Here is a 9,741-nt window from a genome sequence, read left to right as displayed (position 1 = left end):
TTGGGTTGTTTGTGGACCTGCGTAAAGCTTTTGACACTGTCAACCACCAAAACCTTCTTCTCAAATTACATCATTATGGAGTCAGAGGACACTCCCTACAATACCTCAAATCCTACCTTACTGACAGGCTCCAATATGTTTCTGTGAATAATACAATTTCTCCCACCCTACCCATCAACATTGGTGTTCCCCAGGGCAGCATACTTGGCCCTCTCCTCTTTCTCATCTACATTAATGACCTTCCAAATGCCTCCCAACACCTCAAACCAATTCTATTTGCTGACGACACAACCTTCATTTACTCCAGTCCTGATCCCCTTGCTCTAAATGCCACAGTAAATACTGAGCTAAATAAAGTCCATATGTGGCTAACTGCCAACAAACTCACCCTTAACATTGACAAAACCTTTTATATTCTGTTTGGCAATAAATCCTCTAATCAAATAAATCTCAAAATAAACAATACCCAAATTTGTAACAAATTAGATGGCAAATTCCTTGGCATTCTCATTGACCACAAGCTGAATTTCCAGGGACACATTCTAAACATATCAAAAAAAGTTTCAAAAACTGTGGGCATTCTTTCTAAGATCAGATATTATGTACCACGCCCTGCCCTGGTGACTCTCTATTACTCCCTTATCTATCCATATCTCAACTATGGTATTTGTGCTTGGGGCTCTACTACCCAAAATCACTTACGTCCTCTAATTACTCAACACAAAGCTGCTATTAGGACAATATCCAATTCTGGCCCCAGACATCACTCGGTACCCCTACTTAAATCTCTGAATATGTTAGACATTAAGTCACTGCACATTCTCTCATGTGTATTATACATATATAAAACGCTAAACTATAATGCCAATCCTGATCTCAAAAGCTTCATAGAAGGTTGTATCAGAACCCATGAGCATCACACCAGAAATAAATACAGTTTTGATATTCCTAGAGTACGACTTAATCAAACTAGAAATGCTCTACAAATCAAGGGGCCCAGAATGTGGAATGACCTTCCCAACCATGTTAAAGACTGTACCTCGCTCAACCAGTTTAAGTTAAAAGCGAAGCTATACCTAATAAATTCCCTGTAACCTACCTTACCCTTCTATTGTCAACCAATGTCTGTTTTTTTCTTTAAAGAGCGCTGTTTGTCGACATAATTGTATTTGTGCTGCTTTTTCATCTATGTTTTCATTTCTTGTTTTCATTCTACTCATTATGCTCAATTAGTATTAAGCTTGTCATTTAAGTTTATCATGCCCGAAACGCTTTGCGTAATAGTGGCTTTAGGCATTGTATGTACTAGCTATACCTATAAGTCAAACAATCCTTGTAAATATTTATTGTATGTATGTACCTTACCTAAATAAAATTGTATTGTATTGTATTGTATCCTTCCTCACTATTACCCCTCCCTTGTCCCCTCGTCCTCCCCACCATCTCGCACTTCCGTCCCCTTGTCATCCCCACCATTGCTCACTGCCGGCGCCATTGCTAGCTGGCTGCACACGGATTTATTCTCGGAAAAACTCACGATTCTGAGCACCCATCAGCTCCATTTATCGCGGTTTTGTGAGGAAGAATACATCAGTACTCCAAGACCAAGACAATATCTTGTTTTGAAGGAAACAATTCCGATTTCGTCTACAATTCACGGAGAAACAACGTTGTTGATTACTTGCTGCCCAGCTGACTGGTATTCTGCGCAACCCAGTACGCAGGCGACCCAAACTCTCGTACCGCACTTTTTTTTTTTAGGACCGTATCACTGACCAGGTCACTTCCGGGACTACGGATGCCTTGACTAAGGAAAAGGCAGGACTGCAAAAAGTGTCCCACAAAAGGGGGATAAGGCAGTAAAGAAAGTGAAAGTAATAATATAGTATGAGAACTAACGCCGCCAGCATAGCACTCATTACCATAAAGGCCAAAGACCGTTATGCTAAATAAGCATAAACAATAACAGAGCCGTAATCCAGAGAAAACGATAATAACAAGTAAAGCAGAGGGAGGGTAGAAGTAAGGCAACTAAAACCCGGACCGAATAATAAAGAACTTAAATTAGTAATAGTATGATACAATAATAACAACATTCATGGCGTTAGGCGAGGCCAGAAGCCAATAGGGGAAATGACATGAGATCAATAACACTAAAAGGTGACTATAACTAACATCAATAGCAAATAGTAAGAAGTGGAGAATTACTCAGCCAATGAAACCGAAGACCATAAGCAAAGTAGGCTTAAAAACAATAATATAGTAGCAGAAAACCCAAAATAAACTCAATAATTACAAATAATAGCAGAGGGGGGGGGGGGGGGTGAAGTGAGGCAACCATAAACCTGAACTGAATAGAAAAGAACTTAAATAAATATATAACATAATGTAATAAATAATATATTGCCACCAGTCAACATGAAAAGCAGCTAGGAGTCGTCTGGGGTTCGTCCTGACGCCAACTGGAGATCATCTTGTAATCATCCTGGAACAGGAAGGCGCCAACAAAGAGGCATCGTGCAGGCATCAAGAAGTCGTCTTGTAGATAACACTAAGTCACCTTGCAGGTGATCGCAGACATTCACTACTACAGGAAGACCTGGACAAACTGGAGGAAAGGTCTAGAAAAGCCTGCTAAAGTTCAACTCAGGAGAGTGTTAAGCAACGAAAATAGGCGAAGGCTGCAAATTCACAAGGCAAGACAAGATATACGAGTTAGAATTAAATACATATGAATATAGTAAATAACATCAACGGTGCACAAGGAGAACCGCAGCAGAAGTAGTTTGTCCAACTCATCTTGCCAGCTAATCCAGCCAGAGTGTCCAACAAATCTTGCCAGAAAAATCCCACAGACTCAGACACATATCAACACATCTCTCAGGCAGGTATCCAAACTCTCTTCTCCTTTCACCAGTCAGCCCGGCAGATGTTGTGTCCATCATACACTCTCTAAAAACGAAGCCAGGGAATACCATTGTATTCCCATATTATGTACCACGCCCTGCCCTGGTGACTCTCTATTACTCCCTTATCTATCCATATCTCAACTATGGTATTTGTGCTTGGGGCTCTACTACCCAAAATCACTTACGTCCTCTAATTACTCAACACAAAGCTGCTATTAGGACAATATCCAATTCTGGCCCCAGACATCACTCGGTACCCCTACTCAAATCTCTGAATATGTTAGACATTAAGTCACTGCACATTCTCTCATGTGTATTATACATATATAAAACGCTAAACTATAATGCCAATCCTGATCTCAAAAGCTTCATAGAAGGTTGTAACAGAACCCATGAGCACCACACCAGAAATAAATACAGTTTTGATATTCCTAGAGTACGACTTAATCAAACCAGAAATGCTCTACAAATCAAGGGGCCCAGAATGTGGAATGACCTTCCCAACCATGTTAAAGACTGTACCTCTCTCAACCAGTTTAAGTTAAAAACGAAGCTATACCTAATAAATTCCCTGTAACCTACCTTACCCCTCTGTTGTCAACCCATGTATGTTTTTTGTTTTGTTTTTTTGTTTTTCAAATCAACGCTGTTTGAATGTAATTTTCTGTAATAATTTGTAATTGTATTTGTGCTGCTTTTTCAACAATGTTCCCCCCTCTTTTACCTCTATTTTTATTTGTACTCAACACATTTTATTCTTTTTACCCATTAGTTTTAAGCTTTAGTCATTAGTGTTTTTTCCTGCCCGAAACGCTTTGTGTAATAGTGGCTTTAGGCATTGTATGTACTAGCTCTATCTATAAAGCCAACAAACTTTGTAAAATCTCTTTATGTATATACCTTTACCTAAATAAAAATTATTATTATTATATTATTATTATAAACACTCTATGCAAATAAAGGGACCCAGTTTATGGAACTCACTCCCTACTGAATTGAAAAGCTGTCCAACTTTTACATCATTCAAAATCAATACTAAAAAGTACCTAATTTCATCTTCACAGTTTTTCTCTTTTTGCCTTAAAATTGCACTGTATCTATTGCTACCCAATCTCCCAACCTTTTTGTTCCCAATTTGAACATCTTTACCATTGTGATCATTGCTGTTTTCTTATATGTGCTGCCATTCTATTGTATGGTGTTTATGAATCTTGTTTATCTGTATCTTTTGCTACCCAGTCTTCCAATCTTTATGTACCCATTCTGAACATCTTTACCATTGTGATCATTGCTGTCTTATATGTGCTGTCAATCTGCTGTATGGTGTCTGTTAATCTTGTTTAAATTACTAATCAAGCTGTCAATGTAATCAATCAGAGCTTTAATATAACAATGTGCTTTAATATACTTACTTATCTCTCTCATCTCATTTTTCTCTTGTAATGTATCTTTCATTTATCGATTCTGATTGAAATTACCTACTTAAAATTATCTGCTAGATTAAGGACCTGCCCGAAACGCTGCGCGTACTAGTGGCTTTACAAGAATGTAATTACTGTACTATCCAATGTATTCTCAAACCCAATTAACCTTCTTGTATATATATAAATAAAATAAATAAAATAAAATAAAATAAAAAATAATATAATGTTTCCATGATTCAGTGCTTACCTCTTGTGAAAATTGCTTAGAGTTGTTTAGTCAGAGTTGATTTGTTTTTTGTATTGAGGCTGGTATTTTCTAAATTGATTCCATGTACAGTATGTCTAACCATCCTGTGAGATGGGAGTATTAGATAAACTTATAGCTAGTTTTTTATCTACACTGTGTAATATTCCATATAGAATAGGGTAGCAGCACATTGCTGTGTATACCTAATCTTCTTAATAATAAAAATCAGTAATAAAGATTTTAAATTATAGTTTGTATTATTACAAATACAGTACTGTATTATCCTTATTAAATCATGTTGACCATGGATCATTAAGATCTCATGTTGATATGTAATACAAGTCATATTTCTTTTGAACTGCTAATCTATGCTAATCATTCATTAAATTGTGCATTATGTCTCAATTTTTCACTTCCTTGGATATACTGTACAGTACAAAAAGATAGGATAAAAATAAACCAGTAATATTTCTTTCATTATATTTTTCATTTAAATAAGTGCATCAATATTTTTACAGCTGACAGGATTTGTTTTCCCATACAGGTGCATTATTTGTTAAAAAAAATTGGTTTATTGTTACACACAATGGTGCTACATAGCCTTCCCGGCTTGGTGCCTTCTTTTAATACTTACTGATTAAAAAATAAATAATAAATATATTTTATTCAGGAAAAGTACATACAGTTGATTTACAAACATAATGTTGGATTTATAGGCAGAGCTAGTACATACAATACCTAAAGCCTCTAATACTCATAGCATTTCGGCACATAGCACATGTTGGTGAACAGCGTTGTTTAAAAAATAGCAAGACATGGGTTGACATTTAGGAGGTATGTTAGGTTACATGGAGTTAATTAGGCAGTACTTGGTTTAACTCTTACACCGGTTTAGAGAGGTACAGCCTTTGACATGATTCGGGAGGTCATTCCACATTCTGGGTCCCTTGATTTGTAGAGCACTTCTAGTTTGGTTACACACAGCCAAATTGAGTAACAGGAAGAGGTCTTGGACACAAATTTGTTCCATGCTAAATGTAGAGGAATCAGCCGAGTATTCCTCAAATAAAATAAGTTGCCTCAGCTTATAAGGTAAATAAAATAAGCATTTCTGAAATAAGTAGCTGCCTCACCTCACTGCCTTACTGCAACATAGCCGTCCCGGCATGGTGCCTTCTTTTGATAATTACTTGTTCCACTCCCATATTGTATAACAGGAAGAGGTCTTGGACCCCTACTACCCTCTTTCTTTTTTAATAATCTATATAGTCATAATTATAGCTTTAAGTATTCAATGAATAAAGTTTTTGACATTTTTACCCTTTTCCTTACCTAACATCATTTGTGCAGCATATTTTTATTTTATGTCTAACCCAGATTTAATTTCAAAATAAAACCAAACTAAATAAATTAGAAATGGGTATGTATAGCTAAGGTACACCCTTACTACAAGGTGAACAGGGGCATTTGGTGATAGTAAATGATCCCATCAGGCAGGGCTCATCACCTTCTCTCATATTTCATGTTCACCAGTGTTTATTTACTTAATAACTACTGGTATAATATCTTGCTATTATAAAACTAATTCTACTATCATCAAACACATATTTACTTCAAGTTTAGAGCAGAGAAAGCATATATAACTAACACGAAGGACTACTCTTCACTAGATTCACCAGCTATAATATTTTGGTCATGTTCCAATATCATAAATCGATCCCAGTGTTATGTAGTAGAGAAAAAATGACTTATATCCAGTTTACGTAAAGCTACGAGTGGTCGAAACCACACTTAAATCCCGGAATGAACTTACGAAGGTTTTTCCACTTAGGGTAGTTAATTGAATACGGACGTAGCCGCCACGAAGGCGCTAAGACGGAAAACGCTCTTAGCTAAGAGGAAAAACCTTCGTAAGTACCTCCCTGAATCCGGCCCCTGGTACACATGGGGGCTCCCAGTGCGGCTCTCATAGCATTGTTTTGGGCAACTTCAAGCTTTTTCCACTGTTGGTGTGATAGATTTGTGAGTGCAGGTGCGGCACAATCGATCACTGTCTGACTGCCTGTACATAGTATGTGCGAAGGACTTGCAGATTGGCTCCTCCAGAAAGGGAGGTTAGCGACCTGAGGATTGCCGTCCGGGCCGCAGTTCGCTCCAGGATAATGTACTAGGATATCTTATATACTGTTACTCGCCCCCCTCACAAGCTGTAGACCCCCGACAATATATATATATATATATATATATATATATATATATATATATATATATATATATATATATATATATATATATATATATATATGTCGTACCTAGTAGCCAGAACTCACTTCTCAGCCTACTATGCAAGGCCCGATTTGCCTAATAAGCCAAGTTTTCCTGAATCAATATATTTTCTCTAATTTTGTTCTTATGAAATGATAAAGCTACCCATTTCAATATGAATGAGGTCAATTTTTTTTTATTGGAGTTAAAATTAACGTAGATATATGACCGAACCTAACCAACCCTACCTAACCTATCTTTATAGGTTAGGTTTGGTTAGGTAGCCGAAAAAGTTAGGTTAGGTTTGGTTAGGTAGGTTAGGTAGTCGAAAAAACATTAATTCATGAAAACTTGGCTTATTAGGCAAATCGGGCCTTGCATAGTAGGCTGAGAAGTGCGTTCTGGCTACTAGGTACGACATATATATATATGTCGTACCTAATAGCCAGAACGCACTTCTCAGCCTACTATTCAAGGCCCGATTTGCCTAATAAGCCAAGTTTTCATGAATTAATGGTTTTTCGTCTACCTAACCTACCTAACCTAACCTAACCTAGCTTTTTTTGGCTACCTAACCTAACCTTATCTATAAATATAGGTTAGGTTAGGTTAGGTAGGGTTGGTTAGGTTCGGTCATATATCTACGTTAATTTTAACTCCAATAAAAAATAATTGACCTCATACATAGAGAAAAGGGTTGCTTTATCATTTCATAAGAAAAAAATTATAGTAAATATATTAATTCATGAAAACTTGGCTTATTAGGCAAATCGGGCCTTGAATAGTAGGCTGAGAAGTGAGTTCTGGCTACTAGGTACGACATATATATATATATATATATATATATGTCGTACCTAGTAGCCAGAACTCACTTTTCAGCCTACAATGCAAGGCCCGATTTGCCTAATAAGCCAAGTTTTCATGAATTAATATATTTTCTCCAATTTTTTTCTTATGAAATGATAAAGCAACCCATTTCATTATGTAAGAGGTCAATTTTTTTTTATTGGAGTTAAAATTAACGTAGATATATGACCGAACCTAACCAACCCTACCTAACCTAACCTAACCTATCTTTATAGGTTAGGTTAGGTTAGGTAGCCGAAAAAGTTAGGTTAGGTTAAGTTAGGTAGGTTAGGTAGTCGAAAAGCAATTAATTCATGAAAACTTGGCTTATTAGGCAAATCGGGCCTTGCATAGTAGGCTCAGAAGTGAGTTCTGGCTACTAGGTACGACATATATATATATATATATATATATATATATATATATATGTATATATATATATATATATATATATATATATATATATATATATATATATATATATATATATATATAACTTCTCTCTCGATGACCTACAGTGGAAACAAGCCTTTCTTCCCGTAAGACTTGGGGGCCTCGGAGTTCGAACAGCAACGCAAATCGCTGTTCCAGCCTTCCTGTCCTCCTTATCAGCATCCGACGACCTTGTGAAGGAAATTCTACCTGCCCACTTACATCAGCTGGCAGGTGTACATGATCCCAATTTTACACGCTGTGCCACAGAGTGGGCCTCTCGTGCAGGCCAATCACCTCAACCACCATCCCCAAAAGCCCACAAGCAATCCAGCTGGGATAGTCCCATTGTAGACCAAGTTGCTGCAGAGTGCCTGGGTGCTGCAACAACACAACACGACATTGCTCGCCTCACAGCAGTAGCAGCACCACATGCAGGGGATTTCCTGTTAGCAACCCCAATGTCGGCAACTGGCACGTGTCTCACACCACACGCCCTCCACCTTGCTGCCCCAATCCACACCAGATATAGGTGTATTTGCGGCGAAGTGGTGGCTGACAGGTACGGCCACCATGGCCTACTCTGCCAAAGCACAGGGGGATGGCACTCGAGGCACAGTGAAGTTAACGACATCATCAAGAGGAGCCTCACCACAGCTGGATGCCCAGCTGAAAGAGAGCCCCGTTACCTAACGCCCCGTAACTCTGATGCTCTTATTGGTCGCCCGGATGGTATCACAGTGAACCCCTGGAAGAATGGCAAGCAGTTGGTATGGGACTACACTTGCGTATCAACCCTGGCTAACACCTACATTAACCTCAGTGTTGCACAACCAGGTGGCGCTGCCACCCACAGGGAAGCAGCCAAATCCCGTAAGTATAGAGAACTGGATCACCACTACAATTTTGTCCCCATTGCTTCTGAGACGCTCGGCGCCTGGGGTAAAAGTGCTACCAGTTTTTTGAAGGAACTGGGTTCTAGGCTCATTGAAACAACAAGGGACCCGAGAGCTGCAAGCTTTCTTTTCCAGCGCCTCAGTGTGGCGATACAGAGGGGAAATGCGCACTGCATCCAGGGTTCCTGCCCGCCATCTGAGGAGCTGGAGGAACTCGACAACCTATGACAACCATCTTTGTAACCCATATGTAACTCCTTTTTTGTAACAAAGTTCAAATAAAGTAAATATATATGTGTACATACAAAAGAATGGGGGTGGTAGGAGAAGATAATATTAGTGTTCAGTGAGAAACCACAAGGTCTCCTCTGAATACTTTTTATTTTCTTCTCCGAGGCTATGGGTCCCCACATTGGCACCAGAGGTGGTACCCTATATATATATATATATTAGTATATTTTGGTAGCAGTCTTTCCTGTAGACATATATAATTAAATATGACCGAAAAAAGTAAGATTAATAATTCTAACACGAATTTTCTCAATCTTTCGTACATTTCTTTTCACTGTTGGAGGTAATTCAAAAATCAATTCTCCAAAATTCATTTTTATTTCTAGTCTGACGCGACAAGAGCGCGTTTCGTAAAACTTATTACATTTTCAAAGACTTTAGTTTACAAATACACAACTGAATAGAACTTACACATCTTCGATTTTTGTTTA

This window comes from Procambarus clarkii, chromosome 17, assembly GCF_040958095.1.
Source record: "Procambarus clarkii isolate CNS0578487 chromosome 17, FALCON_Pclarkii_2.0, whole genome shotgun sequence".
Classification (NCBI taxonomy): Eukaryota; Metazoa; Arthropoda; class Malacostraca; order Decapoda; family Cambaridae; genus Procambarus; species Procambarus clarkii.
Note: the sequence above shows the minus strand (reverse complement) of the source record.